The sequence below is a fragment of the Cupressus sempervirens genome, chromosome 3 (assembly GCF_028749045.1).
Source record: "Cupressus sempervirens isolate cs-2001-9-10 chromosome 3, ASM2874904v1, whole genome shotgun sequence".
NCBI classification, from domain to species: Eukaryota; Viridiplantae; Streptophyta; class Pinopsida; order Cupressales; family Cupressaceae; genus Cupressus; species Cupressus sempervirens.
This window is the reverse complement of record NC_143120.1, coordinates 1,020,555,432-1,020,578,659: the sequence shown is the minus strand read 5'-3', so window position 1 is coordinate 1,020,578,659 and position 23,228 is coordinate 1,020,555,432.

Sequence of the window (23,228 nt, the reverse complement as noted above, 5' to 3'; positions counted from 1 at the left end):
ACTATTACACTGAGAAATGTGTGCATCAAGCTAAAACAAAGTACCTCTCCTAGTACCCTTAGCAAGCACCATAGCTCCTCTCATCATCTTACATCCATCTTTAGAAAAAAAAACTTGCACACCTACATCATTCAGCATACTTATAGATAATAGGTTTCGTGCCAAACCTGGAATGTGCATAACTCCATTGATTCCCTTTACGCGTCCATCAAGAAATTTGATAGTGACCCTTCCACATCCAACTGTCTTTAGGTGAGAATCATCACCCAAGTACACCTTTCCACCATTGAACTCTTCATATATTGAGAACCAGTTTCGATGAGAGGTCATGTGAAAAGATGCACCTGAGTCAACCAACCACACATCATCAGATGCATGGGCTGCCAAAGCTACGATGGATGCATCGCCATCTTCTTGAGATTTTTCAAAACCAGAATCTGAGCCTTTCTTCTTCTTCTTAGGCTCTTTACAATCTTTACGAAAGTGTCCAGTCTTATCACAATTCCAACATTTTTCCTTAGACTTATTGGAAGTCTTTGACTTCCCACAAGATTTGGATCTACCCTTATTGTCAGACTTATTGTCATTTTTCTTCCCTCTTTTCGTGGATCTCCCACAAACACAAAGGGCTTCTTTTTTTGAAATAGAAGCCTTTCTCTACATCTCCTCTGATAGCAGTGAAGACACCACATCATCCATTTTGAAGGTGACTAATGTGCTTCTGAGAGCCATCACAAGATGGTCCCATGAATTCAGTAAAGAACACAAAAGTTTGTAGCAACAATCCTCCTCCTCTAACTTGACACCAGCTGATGTCCACTGTGCAGCCAGTAGATTAAATGAATTGAAATGATCTGTTAAGGATCCACCTTCCTCCATTCGTAGAGAATACAACTTCTTCCTCGATAACAACTTGTTCACCAAAGATTTGGCCTGATACACGGCCCCAAGTCTCTCCCACAAACTATATGTGATTTTCTCATCTAGAACATTCAAAAGGACTGCATCGGTTAAATAGAGTCTTATGAGAACCTTAGCTTTATGATCTTTGATATCCCAATTTTCTTGAGCTATATGTGTTGTTCTTGTAGTTATTGTAGTTGCTTCCCATAGGTCATGATCTTCCAACATGTCTTCCATCTTGAGTTTCCACAACTCGAAGTTAGTGCCATTAAATTTCTCCACCTCAATTCTTCCATATGATGAACTCACCATCTCAATTTGCAAATAAGATTTAGGATACTCTACACAAGACTCCCACTTGACTTGAGATTAGCTCAAAAAACCCTACCCAACAACTAGGATCAAAAGTTGATCAAGCTTTGATACCACTTGTAAGGAAACTCAGGTGCAGAAACAGCTTCCTACACTAATCTCATAAGGAAAGTATGATGCAAATAATATTAAAATCTTCTACACTTACAGATTCAATATCATGTAAACAACAATATTGCATCCAACCATGCATACAGAAAATAGACAGAGAAAGGAACACATAACAAAAGGATTTTTTGATGGGGAAAAACCTTTCAGTAAAACAACCCCACCCCTTCAAAACCTGCACAATGTATTATCTTCAACACGAGGTTACAATACACTTGCAATGCAAGTTCAACATCAACAATAGAAGACTCCAGTAGCTACTCGCAATACCAACAATACACCCTTTTCACATCACATCTCTTCGCAACCCTAAAAATGCTTATAACATGCGCTTCACTTTAGGGCTACTCCCAAAAGGTAAACTGTATTAGGGTTTTACCATTCTTCAAGAAAATAGGAACCCCAAAAAAAATTTTGGGGCGATGCCCTAAACCCCACTATTGGGGTAGAGTGTATAGTACTCAAATATCTTAGTTGCCACATGTCTTCACCTGTCATTGAATCTTCCTAACATAGCTCTTACGTGTCACAGGAATCCGTCATGACCATTTTAGTCATGATCTCCTTACACACAATTCAAGATGTCGATACATCAACATTATTTGCAAGAAATACATTTTACAAAACAAATAATAAGAATAGGAATTATACAAGGTTGAGACACCTTATTCCTAACAGGTACATCACTATGGTGAGAATCTACAAGAAAGATTCTTCCCCCTCCTTGCACAAATATTATGCCCCCTTTTGGAGGTGAACTAGGTAGCAACTATATAAGAAGTTTTTTCTTGCCTTCCATTCATATTAATTCCTAGTGGCTTCAAAAGAAAAGTTAAGACTAGCAGCCCACACTAACATCTGAAAGTGCACACACTAGACTAGCAAGACTGAGGCTAGCACCAGCCAGTGTAATAGATAGAGCCTCCTCTTGATATGTGATATTAGAATCAAGAGGAAGAAATTAACATGGCTTTGGAGTCTTTCTCTCTACAAAGCTTCTTTATTATAGTGAGTTGGAATCTTTGGAAAAAGGAGTGTGCTCACTTGGGTCATTCTTAAAGGTTGGATCACTCTAGTAGGCCCTCTAAAAGTTGACTCGGACTAGTGGTTTAGTTCTAAGGGTCTAAGTTTTTTATTTCCCTCAAGGGGAAAGAGCATACTCCTCTACCTCATGATTTTTCCCAAATATGCAAGAAATATTCATCACCGAGTTAGCTTAATTGATCCACACTTGTCCTTTCTCAAGATTTTGATTCCATAAAAGGAAATCATCATCCCTTCATAGAAAAGACTCATACTAGAGAACCACTAACTTGCTTTCCTCCCTCAAATACTATCTTTTAGAGGCTTATAGGTTTTTGATTTACTATTGGGCATCACTTCCAAATAGTAAAGAGCATACTCCCCTATTCCCTTATCTTGCACCCTATGAAGTTCACAAGCCCTATTTATACTATGTGCAAAAAGTAATAAAACAAGACATGATGTTTTAAGTGGGCTTTAAATAAGTCTTTGACATGTCTATCTTTGATAAACATCCTGCAATCACACAATCAGTATATATTTCAAGTGTTTTTGATAAGGTGTCTTCAACAGGCATCCTGCAAACCACTGTCAAGCTATTTGGAAACCAGAAATCAAAAGGAAAAAAGCTTTGAAGAATACTATTAGTCAAAACATAATGATAAAATTGAATTCTAAAAATTGTATTTACATGTGTTGTTGTAAAATTTTGTGCAAAATCATGCACAGGCCCACATGAGAAAATAATGTGTACTGCACGAGAAACTATACATTTATACACTTTTTCATGTGAGGAAGTGCAATGAAAGGGGTGAAGTCTTAAGTTCTTCACATGAAAATGAGATTTCTCATGTGAAAATTTGGAAATCTATATAAATTTCAGTGATAGAATAATTAAAAACATAGAAAATAGAATAGATGAGGCTAGAAAACTTGATTTCTTGGCCCCACGATGGGTGTTAGAAATGGATATGTGAAATGTGGACCTCGGATACTCACAAACACTTCAACATGGTCATTACCTGAGAGATCATCCCAAAATAAATATGAGATTATTCATCTAAGTAATCCAATAGTTTGACCTATTGCCTTCTAACTAGAAGTATTTTTCCTTTTCTCTCAAAACAAGAAGCTGGCAACCAGACCTCCAGTAAAAAAGATTCTATAAGCTATATGAGAATTCAAATTAAGCTAGATGGAATGCATTGTTAAGCTAAGAAATAAAAGAAACATATTATGGTAAATGAATGCATATTAAGCTAACATGACATTCAAATGTAAGAAATTTAAACTAGCAAATGAGTAAATATTCCAGCATATATTCAATACACAAATAATTCAACTTCTATAATGAGGAATTGAAGGCCTCTTAAATAGAATTCTATAATTGATCAATGGTCAAGATCAATTGAAATGAATGGTTGAGATTGAAGATGAGATTTAATTGAAATGGAAACTTCCTTGTGCAAATGAAGTTAATTGTTTCAAATCTAAGTGTGATGGAGAGTTAATTAATTATCATTTGAGTTTGCAAAAGAGTTAACTAACTTAATTCCATTTTGAGAGATAGTTCACTTAGAATTTCCATTTCAAAACTGAAGAGAAGATTTGGAGAGATTATTTAATTTAATAAAATAAGATATGACCTCATAAATGCATAAAATTTAATTAATTGAATAATTAAATTTAATAATTAAAATGAGGACATTATTAAATTAAAGAAATTTAATTCCTTTATACATTATCTAAAGAAATACTTTAATTTAATTAAAGTATGAATGCTTATAATTAAATTTAATTTAATCAATAGGTTTAATGTAGCTAATTTGAGCCAATACTTAGGAATTAAATGAAGAGTGTGATTAATGTAGATTAGGGTTTTCTACATTTGACACTTAGGTCAAACAACAAGTATTAGAATTAGAATTTCCTAGTAAAATAGGACTTAGGAATGATTGAATAGACCAAAATTGGTTTATATGGAAATGTGCCAATTTTGGGGTATTACAATATCTAGATATATTATATACATGTACATGACATGAGTAAGTACATATGGCTTTGATGGTTCAATGAGTATATTATTTATTGTCAAGATTTTTTTTGTTTTTCCATAACTTTACATTATTTTGGTTTTTCTGTGTTGAAATGAGTTTACATTTTAGGTCCCCTTAAGTCAAACATGTATCCTAATTACTTATATGTGTACCATAAGGGATCCCTATGTGGCATTGTGTGAAACCTATTATGCCCTATTAATAGGAATTATGACCTATTATGTAAGCTATAACATAGATAATGACCTTCACTAGGCCCACTTAAGACAAACATGTATCCTAATTACCTATATCTGTACCATAAGGGGTTCCTATGTGGCATTGAGTAATAAAAGACCCCTTATTACCTAATGAAACCTATTATGCCCTATTAAGAGGTATTGTGAATTATTATGAGAGCTATAACACATATAATGACCCGATAGACTTACTAGGTCCCCTTAAGTCAAACATGTATATTAATTACCTATATGTGTACCATAATGGGTCTATATGTGGTGTTGAGTAATATAAGACTCTTTATTACCTAATGAAACCTATTACACCCTATTAAGACACATTAGGACCTATTATGTAACCTATAACACACATAATGACCTAGTAGACTCCCTAGATCCCCTTATGTCAAACATGTATTCTAATTACCTTATGTGTACCTAGAAGTGTACCATAAGGGGTACCTAGATGGAGTTGAGTAATATAAGACTAATTATTACCTAATGAAACCTATTACACCTTATTGAGACACATTAAGACCCATTATGTAATCTATAACACACAAAATGAACTAGTAGGCTCCTAGGTCCCCTTAAGACAAACATGTATTCTAAATACTTATATGTGTGCCATAAGGGATCCCTATGTGGTGTTAAGTAATATAAGACTCCTTATTACCTAATGAAACCTACTATGCCATATTAAGACACATTATGACCCATTATGTAAGCTATAACACACATACTGACCTAGTAGACTCACTAGGTCCCCTTAGGTCAAGTATGTATCTTAATTACCTATATGTATACCATAATGGGTCCCTATGATGAGTTGAGTGATATAAGACTCATTATTACCTAATTCAACCTATTACTCCCTATTAAGATACATTAGGACCCATTATATAAGCTATAACACACATATGACCTAGTAAACTCACTAGGTCCCCTTAAGTCAAGCATGTATCCTAATTACCTCTAAGTCTTAGATTACTCACCACCACATAAGAACCTCTTATGATACACTTCTAGGGTAATTAGGATACATTTGACTTAAATGGATCTAGGGAGTCTACTAGGTCATTATGTGTGTTATAGCTTACATAATAGGTCCTAATGCCTCTTAATAGGGCACAATAGGTTTTAGTAGGTAATAAGCAGTCTTATATTACTCAATGCCACATAGGGAGCTCTTATGGTACACAAATAGGTAACTAGGATACATGTTTGACTTAAGGGGACCTAGTGAGTCTACTAGGTCATTATATGTGTTACATCTTACATAATGGATCTTAATGTGCCTTAATGGGGTGTAATAGGTTTCATTAAGTAATAAAGAGTCTTATATTTCTCAATGTCACATGGGGACCCCTTATGGTACACATATAGTTAATTAGAATACATGTTTGTCTTAAGGGGACCTAGTGAGTCTTCTAGGTCATTATGTTTGTTATAGCTTACATAAAAGGTCTTAATGCCTCTTAATAGGGTGCAATAGATTTCATTATCTAATAAGGAGTTTTATATTACTCATCACCACATAGGTACCCCTTATGGTACACATAGGGTAATTAGGATAAAGGTTTGACTTAAGGGCACCTAGTGAGTCCACTAGGTCATTATGTGTATTTTGGCTTACATAATAGGTATTAATTGCTTTTAATAGGCAATAATAGGTTTAAGTAGGTAATAATGAATCTTATATTACTCATAACTACTAGAGACCTCTTATGATACACATATAAGTAATTAGGATACATGTTTGTCTTAAGGGGACCTAGGGAATCTGGTAGGTCTATATCTACACCATCATGAAATTCAAATAAAGTATTTTCTATGAAAGAACCATGAATAGCACATAAAAGAGTGGTGCTCAATACTTCAATAACTCCCACCATATGAAATGGATTCAAGGTCCAATTTTGAAAACCTTGGAAAAAGATGATAAATTGAAAAATAAATGATATGCCAAAAATGGGCACAAAAAACTAACTAGATTGACCTAATAGATAAATCAAGAATACAGAAATAACAACATCAGTCAAATCAAAGGATGCAATTATATTATAAGTTTGTAATTGTATAGATTGATCAAGTTCAAGTTTTTGTAACATAAAGCTTCTTAGACCAAAAGCACCATGAGGAGCAACAAAAGTCTATAGACCACCTAATTAACACCACCAAGAAAAGATTCCATAATAGCAGTAAAGAATGTACCAAACTATTAGTAGGTGTAGAAAATATAGCAATTAAAAAATTACAACCTTCCAAATGAGAACTAGCTAATTCATGAGTATACCACAAAATCACAAAAGTTGTGCCTGTGAACCATCCACCTAGTGCAATGGGTCCCAATATGTATTAATAGGGCATAATATATTTCATTAGGTAATAATGAGTCTTATGTTAGGTTTCATATTTTCCTCCTATATGTGTATGTTCATTTTATGTTTATGATGTACATACATGTTGGAATGTAAGAGGAGTAACTAAGAGGAGAGAGGTGAATTAGTTACCACAAAAATAAATCCCATTCTCTTAAGATATAGTACAAAATAAAACAAAACTCTATTGGATATAATGTTGTAACTTTGTTAGTACTAAATCACTCTATTTACACAGTAACTTGGTTTAATATAAGCATTATTACTCTGTTAACACTAAATATATATAGATCTTATGATATTAACTGTGATTAACCTTAATTATCTTAGTTGTAGAAACATAAATAAAATAATATAAACACATGAGACACCAAGATTTAATGTGGAAACCTAATTTGAGAAAACCACCAATTGTGACTAGTTACTATTTTTCACTCTTTTGAAGTGAGCCCTGTTAAGATTCAACCTTGTTAAAGGTTACAAAACACATTATTAGGTGTGACCCTGTTAAAGTATTTAGATCACCCTATTAGAAGTGGTCTTGTTAGAGGTCTTCAAATACTTCAATCTAGAAATCCCTCCTTGTTAGGAGATTTGGAAAATAGTTGTTAAGCTAACTCTGCTAATAGATTTGATTCACTACCGCAATTATTAGAGAGTAATAATGATTTAACCTGATTGTTGATGCAACTAACTTGCTCATTTTAGATATTTGTTCAAGCTTGATTACTTGATCCTCCTTGATCATAATGTTCTTCGCAACTTGGTCAACAAGGATACTCTACTTATCCTTCTAATTTTCTTCCTTTATTCATCTTCTTCTATTCCACATTATCTTTTCAATCCTCAACTTTACCTTATACTTCTATGAATTACCTTGTTAGGTGAAAACACTTATAAATATTCAACAATCAACCCTTGAGTCAGCTAGAACAAACAAATTAATCCAACAAACTCAATAAAGTGATACAAAAAAAATCCTTTGTTAGTCAACCCAACTTGGTCAACACTAACTCAGAAAATATTTTTCTTTGTTAACCAGGTGAACTTAGTTAACACTACATCATGAACTAAATTTCCTTCGGTAATTGAGTGAGCTCAGTTAACACTAATTCCATGTCAACTTTCCTTTGTTAATTAAGTGAGCTTGGTTAACACTGAACTTTTGTGAACTCCTCTTTGGTGCCCGAGTGAACTTGGTAGACATTGACTCTAAACTTGGTTATCTCTAGAATGCTCGATATGCACTAGAAAATGACTTAATTGCCCAAGTGAGCTCAAAAGACACTAACTGGTAAATACATCATATTTTTTGTGATATCTAAGATAATATACAATTGAATAATTATTTTCAACAATCTCCCTCTTTGGCATTGTTGGAAACATAACATGTCATAATACAATGAAATTTTAGAGCAAAATAAAAGTAAGGATAATATCCTTAGTTTGATTTAGATTCTCATGGATGAGCTCCCTCTAACATCAACCGCTCCCTTTGGAATAATTCTCTAATTACAATTTCTCCCTCTGTCAGCAAACTCTCCCTATTTTAAACTTCATCTAACTTGACAAAAAAATCTTCCTCTTTGACATCTTGATGCAAGAGAATCTTTGGTGTAAGAGAAATCTTGAATCACCCTAAAAATATTTGTATTTCAATCTTTTCTATTTTAAGGACTAGTAGACAGAGTGGTTACTATTTATAGGAACTTTCTATTATTAATAAGTTTTTCATATGAACTTGGAATGTTCTTATTTTCTACAGGAAGGTTCATTTTAGAGTTGTAAGCCTACCATAAAAATTTCATTTCTCAAGAATAAGTATTAGAGAATTTATTGTATATTTTTGGTGCAAAATTTTGCTAAAAAATCTTCAAGCTCACCGTTGGAGGCCTTAGAGTGCCTAGATGAGGTCTGAAAACTCAATAGAAGGGTGCTATCATGGTTCTAAGCCTATAGATCAGAAGCTAGCATTTTCAAAAAGTGATTATAATAGCCAGTCGGAGCAACATTTTTTTAGTTATGGCCTTCAAAATTTTGGCTACCAAAATTTCTAAAATAATTTGTCAAAAATGTATTTGGCTGACTCTATGTGTATTGTTAGGGTCTGTTAGCCTTAGGTATTAAGTTTGAGCATCTAGAACCTTCCCAGGTGGCATAAAACTCCATATTTTGTTCTTGCATTTTCTATTGTTTCTATGTTTCTATTATATGTTTATGCTATTAAGGGGAGCTCCCTACATCAAGTGGTATTAGAGCTAGAGTTCTTGAGTGTGTGGACAGATCACTGACTATGAGGTAGTTCATACCAAGACTATGGTTTGGATTGAGCATGTAGATAGATCACTGATTGTGAGGTAGTTTACACTAGGGTTTTAGTGGAAGTGTGAAAATGCCTCCATGAAGAGAGCATCATAGAAGAGCTATAGGTGTTACACGTGAGGGTTTTTAAGCCCTATAAAGACAAATGCAAGCATTAGAAGAACAAATGTGTAGAATAATGAATTTTCCCATAAGAGATGAAAGTGATGATGAGGCTAAAGTAGAAGAAAATGCCAAAGTAGAGGTAGTTCTTAATGCAAACGAAGAGAGGCTTTTTAGGGCCATCTCCAAGATTGGAAAAACAGCTAAGTTTGAGGTTCCCACATTTTTTAGGAAATCTTAACCTAGAGGAGCTGATCAATTTGATCAATGAACTAGACAAATACTTTGAGTATGAAGATATCGATGATCCTTATAGAGTCAAGTTTGCAAAGGAAAAACTAAAGGGACATGCAAAGATATGGTGGTAAGATGTTTAGTTGGAACAAAATAGAAAGGGAAAGGATAAAATCACCAAATAGGATTGGATGAAAGATAAACTGAAGAAAAAATTCATTCCTATAGATTATGAGCTTTATCTATTGAAGAATATGCAAGGGTTGAAGCAAGTAGGAAAACTCGTTCAAGAGTATATCAAAGAGTTCTACAAAGTTCTCATTAGAACTGGCCATGTAGAAGTTGATAAGGAGAAAGTTGCCTGTTACCTTAATGGGTTAAGGCCTAGCATTTAGGATGAGCTAAATTTGGTTTGAATGAGTAGTATTAAGGAGGCATATAAGTTTTCCCTAAGGGATGAGGAGAATTTGAGCAAGAATTTTGATAATAATAATAGTGGAAGAAGATGTGGTGGAAGATCTAGTAGATGATCATATGGTGGTCATAACGATGATCAAAAGAACAAAGATGAGGCTATAAGTAGCAGTCATTATCAAAGGTGAAACAATTTCAATCATTTCCATGATTAGAACAATAGAGATCAGAGAGGAAGAGGCTAAGGAAAAGGATCTAGAAAAGGAGGCTTCTTCGGAAAATGTTTTCATTGTGGAGAAGGGCATAGATCATTTGAATGTACCCAACACCAAGGAAGGATAGATCAAAGAACATAAGGTTAGGTGAGAGTTTCACATGTTGATGAAGATGCTAGATCCTCACATTCTAAAGATGTTGAAAGAGGATAAGTCCTACTTAACTAAAGATTCTTGCTAAGTGATGAGAATGAACGTAAACAAAGAAGGAGCTTGTTTGGTACAAAGTGCAAATGTGAAGATAAGTGTCGTAATATGATCATTGATGGTGGAAGTACTTACAATCTAGTGTAAGAAATGATGGTCACCAAGTTGAAGTTGAAAAGGTAGAAAACCTAGATCCATACTATATTGCTTGGGTGCAAGATGACCATAAGGTCATGGTCAATGAGCAATGCTTAGTGAAGTTCAAGATTGGAAGCTACCAAGATAAGGTACTATGTGATATCATACCTATGGACATATGTCATATGTTGTTAGGTAGGCTATGGCAATTTGATAGGCATGTTGTACATGATGGGTGAGCAAATACCTACACTTTGACTAAGGAGGGAGTGAAACATAAGTTGAAGCCTTTGAAGGATAAAGAAGAAAAGGTGTGTAGTGCTGCCAGAATATGTTTTGTTGATGGAAAAGAGTTTCTTAAAAGTATGAAATATGAGCATATGTGTTTCTCTATAATTCTTAAAGATAGTAAAGAAGAAGTAGAGGAGGTACCTACAAAAGTTGGAGATATGTTGAAAGAGTGTTCTGGATATAGTATCAGATAATGTACCTGGAGGATTGCCCCTAGTGAGGAAGATCAGCCACCAGATAGATTTGGTTCCAATAGCTAGTTTTCCAAATAAGGTAGTGCAAAGAATGACACCAGTAGAAAGTGAAGAGTTGAAAAGGCAAGTTCAAAAGTTGTTGCAAAAGGGGTTGATTCAAGAGAGTTTGAGTCCATGTGTTGTACCAGCATTATTACCACCAAAGAAAAATGGAGAATGGAACATGTGCACAAATTCTCATGCTATCAACAAGATCACAATAAAGTATAGATTTCCATTGCCAAGGATGGATGATATTATGGATTGTTTGAGTGGAGCTAAGTATTTCACAAAGATGGATCTAAAGAGTGGGTACCATTAGATTCATATCAGAGAAGATGATGAATGGAAGATTTCTTTCAAGACAAGGGAAGGACTACATGAGTGGTTAGTCATGCCTTTTCTACTAACTAATGCACCAAGCACTTTCATGAGGCTCATGAATGAGGTACTGAAGGAGTTTCTTGGTAAGTTTTTCATTGTTTACCTAGATGATATATTCATCTTTAGTGAGTCATTAGAGGAGCATTTGATTCATATTCTCAAGGTGTTTGATAAGTTGAAGGAAGAAAAGTTACTGATAATCCTAAAGAAGTGTAGTTTTGTAAAGAAAGAGTCAGTGTACCTGGGATTTGTAGTCTTAAGAGAAGGTCAAAAATGGACCCAAAGAAAGTGAAGGCTATCCTTGAATGGCCTACTCCAAGGAGTATTGCAAAGGTAAGATCTTTTCATGGACTGGCTACATTTTATCGAAAGTTCATAAGAAGTTTTAGCAGTATTTTTGGACCCTTGAATAAACAATGAAAGTGGATAGAAAAGAGTTTAAGTGGACTGTAGGAGTAGATAAGATTTTTAATCTTTTGAAATAGAAAGTTACTGAGTAACCTATTTTAGCACTTCCTAATTTTAACAAGGTGTTTCAAGTAGACTATGATGCTAGTGGTACTGCAATAGTACCTATTTTGAGCCAAGAAGGTAGACCTTTTGCTTATTTAAGTGAGAAGTTGAATGATGCAAAAAAAAAATATTTTGTTTATGATCAAGAATTTTATGCTATAGTTCAAGTATTGAATAAGTGGATATACTATCTTCTTCCTAAGGAGTTTACTTTGTATACTAATCATCAAGCTTTGCAATAGTTGAATAGTCAAGAAAAATTGAACCAAAGGCATTTAAAGTGGATTGAGTTTTTACAGAGTTATACATTTGTTTTGAAATATAGGAGTGGGAAGTCTAACAAAGTTGTAGATGCTCTTAGTAGAAGAAAAATTTTGTTAAAAAAAATGCAAATAGAGGTGGTTGGGTTCAAGGAACTCAGTGCATTATATCCAAGTGACCCTGATTTTGGCAAAGCATGGAAGGCTTGTACAGAACCTATTACACTTGACAGGAAAAAGTGGTTTGATTTCATGATCTAGAATAATATGTTGTTCAAAGGAAGCTAGTTGTGCATTCCCAAAAGTTCAATGAGAGAGAATCTCATCATTCAGAAGCATAGTGGAGCATTGGCTGGACATTTTGGTAGAGATAAAACCATAGCTTTGGTTGCTAAAAATTACTACTGGCCATAGTTTTAGCAAGATGTGATGAAATTTGTGTAAAGTTTCATAGAATGTCAGATGGTGAAAGGAATCAAGCAAAATACAGGGTTGTATTAGCCATTACCTATGCCAGAGAAGCCATGGGAGGATATCAGCATGGATTTTATTCTTGGATTACTGAGGACACAGTGTGGGCATGATTCTTTGTTTGTGGTGGTTGGTAGGTTTTCAAAGATGGCACATTTTATTCCTTGCAAGAAGACTAGTGATGTTGTTCATGTAGCAGAGTTGTTTTTTAGAGAAGTGGTAAGATTACATGCTCTGCCAAAGAGTATAATTTCAAATTGAGATACCAAATTTGTTGGGTATTTCTAGCATACATTGTGGAAGAAATTGAAGGTATATTTTAAGTTTAGTTCATCACACCATCCACAAACTAATGGACAAACAAAAGCTATGAATCACAGTTTGGGAAATTCGCTGAGATGCTTGGTTGAAGATAAACCAAAAGGATGGGGATATGATTTTACCACAGGTAGAATTTGCATATAATAATTCTATCAATAGGAGTACTAGTAAATCACCATTCTAGATTGTATATGGGAGTAGTCCTAGAAATGCTTCTGAATTGAGGTAGTTGGATAAAGGAGAGATAAGTAGTGTTGAAGGAGAAGATTTTGCTGAACATTTGAAGAAGATCCATGAGGAGGTAAGGAAGCACATCATAAAGGTGAATACACAATATAAGGCTAAGGCAGATGTGAAAAGGAGATATAAGGAATTTTAGATTGGAGATGAAGTCATGGTTCATTTGAGAAAGTAGCATTTTTCAGTGAGTACATCTAATAAGTTGAAGATGAAGTTTGGACCATAAATTATAGTGAAGAGGCATGAATCTAGAAATTTGTATGAAGTGGAGTTGCCTACTAAATTGAATATTTCACTATTATTTTATATTTGATATTTGACAAAGTATTATGAAGGAGGTGATGGAGATGAAGTTGCAAAAGCACAGTGGAGCATTCTAGCAGCTAGTTTGGCTACAAAGGAGATTGAGGAGATACTAGATAGTTGTGTTGGAAAAAGTACCAAAAACAAAAATTATGAGGAATATCTGGTCAAATGGAAAGGGAGACAAGTTGAGGATTCATCATGGTTGGCAAAAGAAGAGGTTAACCATCTTGGTTTTCCTCTGAACACTTGAGATGTGATAGGGTCACTTCTCAAATTACCCCAAATGTCTGATGCAAGAGCATCCTGGGTAAAAGAGCAATCCTGCATCACCCCAAAAATATTTGTATTTCAATCTTTTCAATTTTAATAAGGACTAGTAGACAGGGTGGTTTCTATTTATGGGAACTTGCTATTTTTACTAAGTTTTTCATATGAGCTTGGAATGTTTTCATGTTCTATAGGAAGGTTCATTTTAAAGTTGTAAGCCTACCATAAAAATCTCATTACTCAAGCATAAGTATCAGAGAAGTTATTGTAGATTTTCTATGGAAAAATTTTCCAAAAAATCTTTAGGTTCACTGTTGGAAACCTTAGAGTGCCTAGATGAGGTCCAAAAACTTGATAGAAAGGTGCTAGCATGATTCTATGCATGTAGATCAAGAGCTGGCATTTCCAAAAAGTGGTTATAATAGACAATCGGAGCAACAGTTTGCAAGTTATGGCCTTCAATAGTTTAGCAATCAAAATTTCTAAAATAATTTATCAAAAATGTCTTTGGCTGACTCTATGTGTATTGTTAGGTTTTGTCGGCCCTAGGTATTAAGTTTGAGCATCTAGAACCTTCCTGGGCGGCATAAAACTACCTATTCAAGAAAGGCCCAAACATTGTCTATGACAGCTCTGTGTGATAGTTGGTAGCTTATCTTGTAGATTGTTGTAATGAAGGTGCCCATGTGGGTTAGCATATTGTACTTATGAATTCTATGATTCTACATTTTCATGTAAATAAGAAGTTTATATTTTGTTCTCGCACTTTCTATTATTTTTATGTTTCTATTATGAGTTTATGGTATTAAGGGCAGCTCCTTGCATCACATCTTATGCCAAAAACATAAATAATCACAAATTTTTTTGATATTGATAGAAAAATCTCCCTCTTTGACATCTTAATTCCAAAGATAGCATTCAATGGACTTTCCATGTACCTATTGTACTAACTCACATGCAATTTTCTCTTACAATACTACATCAACCCAGATTTATCTTCAAATGCTCAGTTGATGCATCACTAAACTTTGTTTAGTGAGCTTTAGATAAGGGAATAACCCCTAGCTTACCTCTTAGATTCAAAAATGCATCCTCAAGCAATGGCTTGGTGAATATGTTTGCAATTTGTTCCTTTTCATTCACATATTCTAATCTCACCTATTTATCTTGCACCAATTCTCTCATAAAATGATATTTTATTACAATGTGTATAGTGTTGGTATGCATCATAGGATTCTTGGAAATGTTAATTCCATTAGTGTTATCATAGGAAACAACTATTAGATCCTTGATTTCTTCCTTCATACATGTCAATAGTTGTTTGAACCAAACAATGTTTGAATAATTGACTATTGCTGTAACATTTTCTACTTCTACAATAGATTGAGAGATGCACTTTTTCTTCTTTCTTGTTCAAGACACTAGCCTCTTTCCAAAAAAAAAATACTCCACCACTAGTGATCTTTTTGTCATAAATACTCTACGCCCAATCAGTATTAGTGAAGGCTTTCAATTCAAAGTTGTCTCCTTTCTTATACCATAATCCATAATTTTTAGTACCCTTTAGATACCTCATGATTCTTATAATTTCTATCATATTATTTCCTTTTAGATTAGTAGAAAATCTTTCCACCATACCAACTACTAGTGCAATATCAGGTCTTGTATGCACTACATATTCAAGTTTTTCAATCATGGATCTATATGTAGTCTAATCTACCTCTTTGGAATCATCATTTTTGAAAAGATTGTCCAGTAGACATAGGTGTTCCAAATAGTCTAGAATCCTCCATTCCAAGCTTCTTTAGTATCTCCTTGATGTACCTTGATTGATTAATGTACATACCATCATTCTTCTATTGAATTTGTAGGCCAACAAAGAATTTGATCTCTCCAAACATTGATATGTCAAATTCCTTACTCATTTCATCAGAAAAAGATTTTGCACAAGTTGTCATGACCAATAAATAATATATCATCTACAAAAATTTCTACCAACAATATCTTCTTTTATGGTCCTCCCTTTATGTATATACTATTGTCATCATTTGTCCTTTGAAAACTAATCTTTATCAAATAACTATATAATCTTTCATACTAGGTTCTAGGGGCTTGTTTGAGACCATACAAAGCTTTGTGTAGTCTAAAAACCATATTATATTCGTTAGGATCAATGAAACCTTTATGTTTCTCTATGTAGACTTCTTATTCTAAGATTCCATTCAAGAATGTCAACTTCACATCCATCTGATACACTTTGAATCCTTTCTTTGCAGCATAAGAAAGTAATGTTCTAACACTTTCTAGTATAGAAATAGTAGCAAAAGTTTCTCCATAGTTAATACCTATTGGAAATATAAGAGGAGTAACTAAGAGGGGAGGGGTGAATCAGTTACTACAAAATTAAATACCAGATCCCTTAGATGTCAGTACAAAATCCAAATAGATAACTAAATACTACTGAAGCTTGGTAAACAGATAGAATATTGTAACTCGATCATAACTAGATTAGCTTGGTAAATGATTAACATAAAAAATTTTAGATGTTATCTATGATTACCATTACTTTAACTTAGTTTCAAACACATAAAAGAAAATAGCATGAACACATTTGACACTAGGATTTAGTGTGGAAACCCAATTTGAGAAAAACCACCAACAGCAACTAGTTACTAATATTCACTCTTACGAAGTGAACCTTGTTAGGATCCAACCTTGTTAAAGGTTATAAAACACATTGTTATGTGTGAACCTATTAAATGATTTAATCACCCTATTAGGAGTGGCCTTGTTAGAGGTCTTGAGAACAATTTAATGGAATTGCCACCTTGTTAGAGGATTTGCAAATAGCTATTAAGCCAACTCTATTAGGAGATTTAGATCACTGCTACAATGGTCAGAGAGTAACAATGAGGTGACCTGATTTGAATGCAACTAAATTGCTGAATTTAGATCTCTATTCTGGCTTGTACTTGATCCTTCCTTATTGAATATGGCTTTGCTATTCTACAAGGATATTCTATTTATCCTTCAAATTTTCTTCCTCTACTCATCATTAAATCTTCAATCACATCATCATCACTTACACTTGTACTATTTGAAATCACAACTTGACCTTATACTTATATTTTTCACTTTGACAAGTTGGATCAAATACAACTTAGAATAAACAATATTCATCACCTAGTCAGCTAGAATCAATAGATAAATCAATTAAGTTTAATACAACAAAATAAGAAAATTCTTCATTAGCCAACCCTACTCTATAGAAAGTAACTCAGAAACAATTTCCTTTGTTAGCCAATAGAAACTTAGTTAACACTGCAAACTTACAAAAAACTTTTGGCAACCAAGTGAGCTAAGTTAGCATTAGTTCCATCCAACTTCCATTCATTACTCGAGTGCTCAATTAACACTCACTTTCTGCAACTTTTCCTTTAATGCTTGAGTGAACTCAATAGATACTACCTTATGAACTAGGCAAACACAAAAGTGCTTGGTAGACACTGAGGACTATCTTCACTGCCTAAGTGAGCTCAACAAATATTGACTAAAGATGATATGACATTTGTGTAACATCGAAGACAATACACAATTAACCAATTGTATCCAACAATCTCCCTCTTTGGCATTGATGGTTACACAACATGTCATAGCATAATGAAATTTTGGATTTTAGACTTGAGAACTCCCTATGTTAGTATGAGCTCTTTCTTTCACTAGATTCTGTCTGCAACAGCTGCTACTAAGTCTATTCAGAACATTCTCCCTCTTTCAGAAAACTTCTTCTTTGAAAGACTTCTCCCTCTCAAATTCCTAACTTTATTTTGATTTCAAAAATTTCTTGGAGATATGACAGTAAACTTCTCCTTCTTTGACAACACATGCCAAAGACGATAATTCTATAAATACCAATGTATCTTAAGTATTGATTCATCTACAATATGCCCTTGCCAATTTTGCACCAACTTATTGATCTTCAATAGGTTCTAGTTGATGCATTCACTAAAGTTCATTTAGTGAATTTTAGATAGGGGAATGACCCCTAGCTTACCTCTTAGATATAGAAATGCATTCTTAGGTAATGGCTTGGTGAATATGTCTACAATTTGGTCCTTTATATTCTTCTTTATCTTGCACTAACTCTTCTAAGAAGTGATAATTTATAGCAATATGATTTTTTTTGGAGTGCATTACAATATTCTTTGATATATTTATTACACTGGTGTTATAACAATATATGACAAATGGATCTTTGATTTCTACCTTCATTCCTTCCAACATTTTTTTGAACCAAACAATGTTAGAACAATTGACTATTGTTGCTACATATTCTACCTCTACATGGATTGACATGTACAATTTTTCTTCTTTCTTGTCCAAGATACTAGTCTTTTACCAAGAAAGAATGCCCTACCACTAGTGTTTTTTCTATCATCAAAACTTCTTGCCCAATTAGCATTAATAAATAATTTCAAGTCCAAATTGCCTCCAAGTTTATACCATAAACCATAGTCTTCAATACCTTTTAGATATCTCATGATTCTCCTGATTGCCATCATGTGATTTTCTTTAAGATTTGTTGAGAATCTTGCCACTTTTCCAACTATTAGAGCAATACCAGGCCTTATGTAAACTACATACTACAATTTTCCAATCATTGATCTAATTGTGGTCTTATCAACTTCTTTGCAATCATCATTTTTGGAGATCTTATGTTCAGTAGACATAAGTGTTCCAACTGGTCTTGAATCTTCCATTCCAAATTTCTTCAATGTCTCCTTGATATACTTAGATTGAGTGATGCAGATGCCATTCTTATTCTATTTTATTTGCAATCCAACAAAAAATTTTATTTCACCAAACATGGACATCTCTAATTCTTTACTCATTTCTTCTAAGAATGCTTTGCGTAAGTCATCATTTCCTATAAAAAGAGTATCATCAACAAATATTTCTACCAACACAATCTTCTTATCTAGTCCTTCCTTGATATATAGACTATTGTTATCATTAATCCTTTGAAAACCAATTTGTACCAAGTAATTATGGAATCTTTCAAACCAAGCTCTGGGGGCTTGTTTGAGACCATGTAATGGTTTGTGTAGTTTTCAAACCATGTCTCCTTTGCTAGGATCTAAAAAACCTTTTGGTTGTTCAATGCAAACTTTCTCATTAAGAATTCCATTCAACAATACAAATTTGACATCCATTTGATATACTTTAAATCCTCTATGTGTTGCATATGCTAGTAAAGTTCTAATACCTTCTAGTCTTGCTATAGGAGAAAAAGTCTCACCATAGTCAATGCCTTCTTCTTGAGAATAACCTTTGCATGCTAATCTTTATTTGTTTCTTGAAACTTTTCCATCTTCATTCAGCTTATTTCTAAATACCCATTTTCCTCATTCATTACTCCAATCCAACTTTCATTTTCTAGAGCATCTTTAACACTTCTAGGTTCAAATTCAACAAGTAAACATGTACTTTTCAATTTGCTTCTTGTCATTGTCCCATCTAATTTGTCTCTAATGATTTAATCAAGTACATGATGCCTTTTGAAATATCTTGTTAACACAGACTCTTTGGACTTTGAATGAGTTCCACCATCTTCTTCTTGAATTTTCAAGCTTGGGTCCTTCTATCTTTGACTCATGTCCATCAAGCTCAATTTGAACTAGCTCAATAGCCTTTGATTGTGACTTGGGTCCTTGTAGCCTAGGTTGCATTGTCTACCACTCGATAGCTATTAGAGTTTCAGGGGACTCCAGAGATGAAGCTTCTTTTCTCTTAGATAGGTTTGGCAGAGTATCAAGTTAATAGTAAATGAATCTTCTATAGTCTTTAGGTTCCTTGTTGCTTTCTTCTTCACTCTTTTCTGCAAACTCATTAATTCCAACACCTGCACTTTCTATGATTTTGTAAGTAGACAAATTCAAACATTTATATGTTTTACTTCTGCAAGAGTATCCTAGAAATATACCTTCATCACCTTTTACATCAAATTTTCCTTTTCTAGATTCTTTCAGTATATAACATTTTTTGCCAAATACTTTCAATTAATTTACATTAGGTTTGTAGCCATACCATAGCTGATAAGGAATCTTTTTTGAAGCTTTCTTCAACTAAACTCTATTCAAGGTATGAACTATAGTGATGATAGCTTCCTTCGAGTATTTGAGAGCAACATTCTTTTCAATCATTAGTGTTCTTGCACAATCCATGATAGATCTATTTCTTCTTTCTGATATATCATTCTGTTGTGGTGTACCAGGGGTTGATACTTATCTTTTGATTCCTCTTTCAATATATAAATTATTGAATTCATGGGAGATGAATTCACCACCTCTATTTGATCTAAAGCATTTCGACTTCTTTCCAATTTCCTTTTCTACTCTTGTCAAATACCACTTGAATTTTTGAAAGGTTTCTAATTTTTATTTTAGGTACATTATTGTCATCATTCTAGAATAGTCATCAATATAGAGTATGAAAAACATTTCTCCACTATAACTTTCTATTCCAATAGGTCCACATAAATCTATATGAACAATTTCCAAGACTTCTTCTAATTGATAGTCTTTTCTCTTGAAGCTAGTCTTTCCTAGTTTACTAATTTGGAAATTCTTGCATAAACCCATGTTAGGCTTCTTCAAAGTAGGAATACCTCTTACTCTTCTATGTTTACTTATCTTAACTAGATTATCAAAATTCACATGACATAGCATTTTGTGCCATAACTAGCTTTCCTCTACTTGAGCAATAAAACATGAACAATCATTGAGATCAAGATAAAATAGATTACCTTTTATTTGCTTGCCAGGTCCAATCGAATTCCCTTTCCCATCTAGCAGTTTGGCCTATCCATTCATAAATTCTACCTTGAATCTAATGTTATTCATTTGTGCCACACTTAGTAAATTATGCTTTAGTCCTTCTTATCACATACAAGTTCTTTAGTCAACAAGATACATCATTTTCCTTTTATGTTACAAGGTTCATTGTTTCCAAATCTTACACTACCTCCATCACAATATTTTGTATGTTCAAATTTTTTTTTTGTCACCAATAATATGATGTGAGTAGCCACTATCAATAATCCATATATCATTTTTTCTAACATGAGATAAGTTCCATATTATCTCCTTCATCATCAGATTCATCTTTCATAGCAATATAAACCATTTCATCTTCACTGTTATTAGAATCTTTAGCAATAAAACAATATTTCTTACCTTTTTCTTTGAAGCTCTTGTAGTTCTTGGAGTCCTTCTTGCCTTTATGCTTGTTACTTTTCTTCTCATCCTTGATTTCCTTATTTGGACACCTCATAGAAATGTGACCAATTTCTTCACAAGAAAAGCAAATCAAAGGAAATTTACCTTTCTACTTTCCTCTTCCTTTGGAATACTCCCTCGCAAGTAGGGCTTCAACAACTTCAAGATCACTATCTAAACTTTCTTTTGATGATCCATATTCTCCACTTCTTGATTGATTGGACTTTGACTTTTTACCCTTTTCCTTGAGTGAGAGTTTATCTTTGAATGCAAATTCAATATTCTTTGAAGTAGAAACATAGTTATCATAATTATCTAATTCAAAAGTTATTAATCTTCCAACTAGAGCATCCAAGCCTATTTTATTATTTGGATCACATCTCATTTCTTGAATAGTAGATACTCTAATTACATAAATAGGAAGAAGACTTCTAAGTACTTTACATACAATAGTTTCCTCCTTCATGTCTCCTCCAAATGCTTTAATTGCACTTACACTGGCCTTGATCTTTTCTATATATTTTTCAATATTTTTATCTTCCCTCATTCTTATTTGATCAAATTTTCCTCTAAGGCTTTCTTCTTTGGCTCTTCTTACATTTTCATCTCCTCCATAGATATCTTTTAATTTGTTCCACATTTCAAAAGTAGTTTTGCAATCTTTTACCTCATCAAATTTAGCATGACTAAGAGCAGATGCAATATCAATCATCATGATATTATGATTCTTCTTTTCAATAATGTCTTGAACTGATAATGTTCCAATGGGAGTCTTATATTCAGCATCAAGATACTTGAAACTTGAATCACTGATGGTAGCTAGATGTAGCCTCATAAGTCCTTGCCATGTTACAAAATTGTCTCTATTCAGCTTGACAATCTCTCTTTTGTAAGACATCCTGATCATTAGCTTAGGTCCTTGTTAGAAATATAAGAAGAGTAACTAAGAGAGGAGGGGTAAATCAGTTACTACAAAAATATCTCCCAGATCCCTTAGATGTTAGTACAAAATGCAAACAGATAATTGAATACTATTAAAACTAGGTAAACACATAGAATGTTGTAACTCGGTAATAACTAGATTACATCGATAAATGATTAACATATAAACCTTTAGATGTTATATGTGATTACCATTACTTTAACTTAGTTGGAAACACATTAAATAAAATAGTATGAACACATTTGACAGCAGGATTTAACGTGGAAACCCAATTTGGGAAAAACCACCAATAGCAACTAGTTACTAATTTTTACTCTTCTCAAGTGAGCCCTGTTAGGATCCAACCCTGTTAAAAGTTACAAAACACACCATTAGGTGTGACCTTGTTAAAGGGGTTAATCACCCTATTAGGAGTGGCCTTTTTAGAGGTCTTGAGAATAATTCAATGAAATTGCCACCTTGTTAGAGGATTTGCAATTAGCTATTAAGCCAACACTATTAGGAGATTTAGATCACTACTACAATGGTTAGAGAGTAACAATGAGATGACCTAATTTGAATGCAACTAAATTTTTGATTTCAAATCTCTTTTCTAGCTTGTACTTGATCCTTCCTAATTGAATATGGCTTTGTTGCTCCATAATGATATTCTACTTGTCCTTCAAATTCATTTCCTCTGCTCATCATTAAATCTCCAATCACATCATCATCTCTTACACTTGTACTATTTGAAATCACAACTTGACCTTATACTTATATCTTCTACATTGTCAAGTCAGCTCAAATACAACTTAGAATAATCAATATTCATCACCTTAGTCAGCTAGAATTAATAGATAAATTAGTTAAGCTTAATACAAGAAAATAAGAAAATACTTTGTTAGCCAACCCTACTTGATAGAAACTAATGTAGAAATGATTTCCTTTGTTAACCAATAGAAGCTTGGTTAACACTACAAACTTATGAAAATCCTTTGGCAACCAAGTGAGCTCAGTTAGCACTAGTTCCATCCAACTTTCCTTTGTTA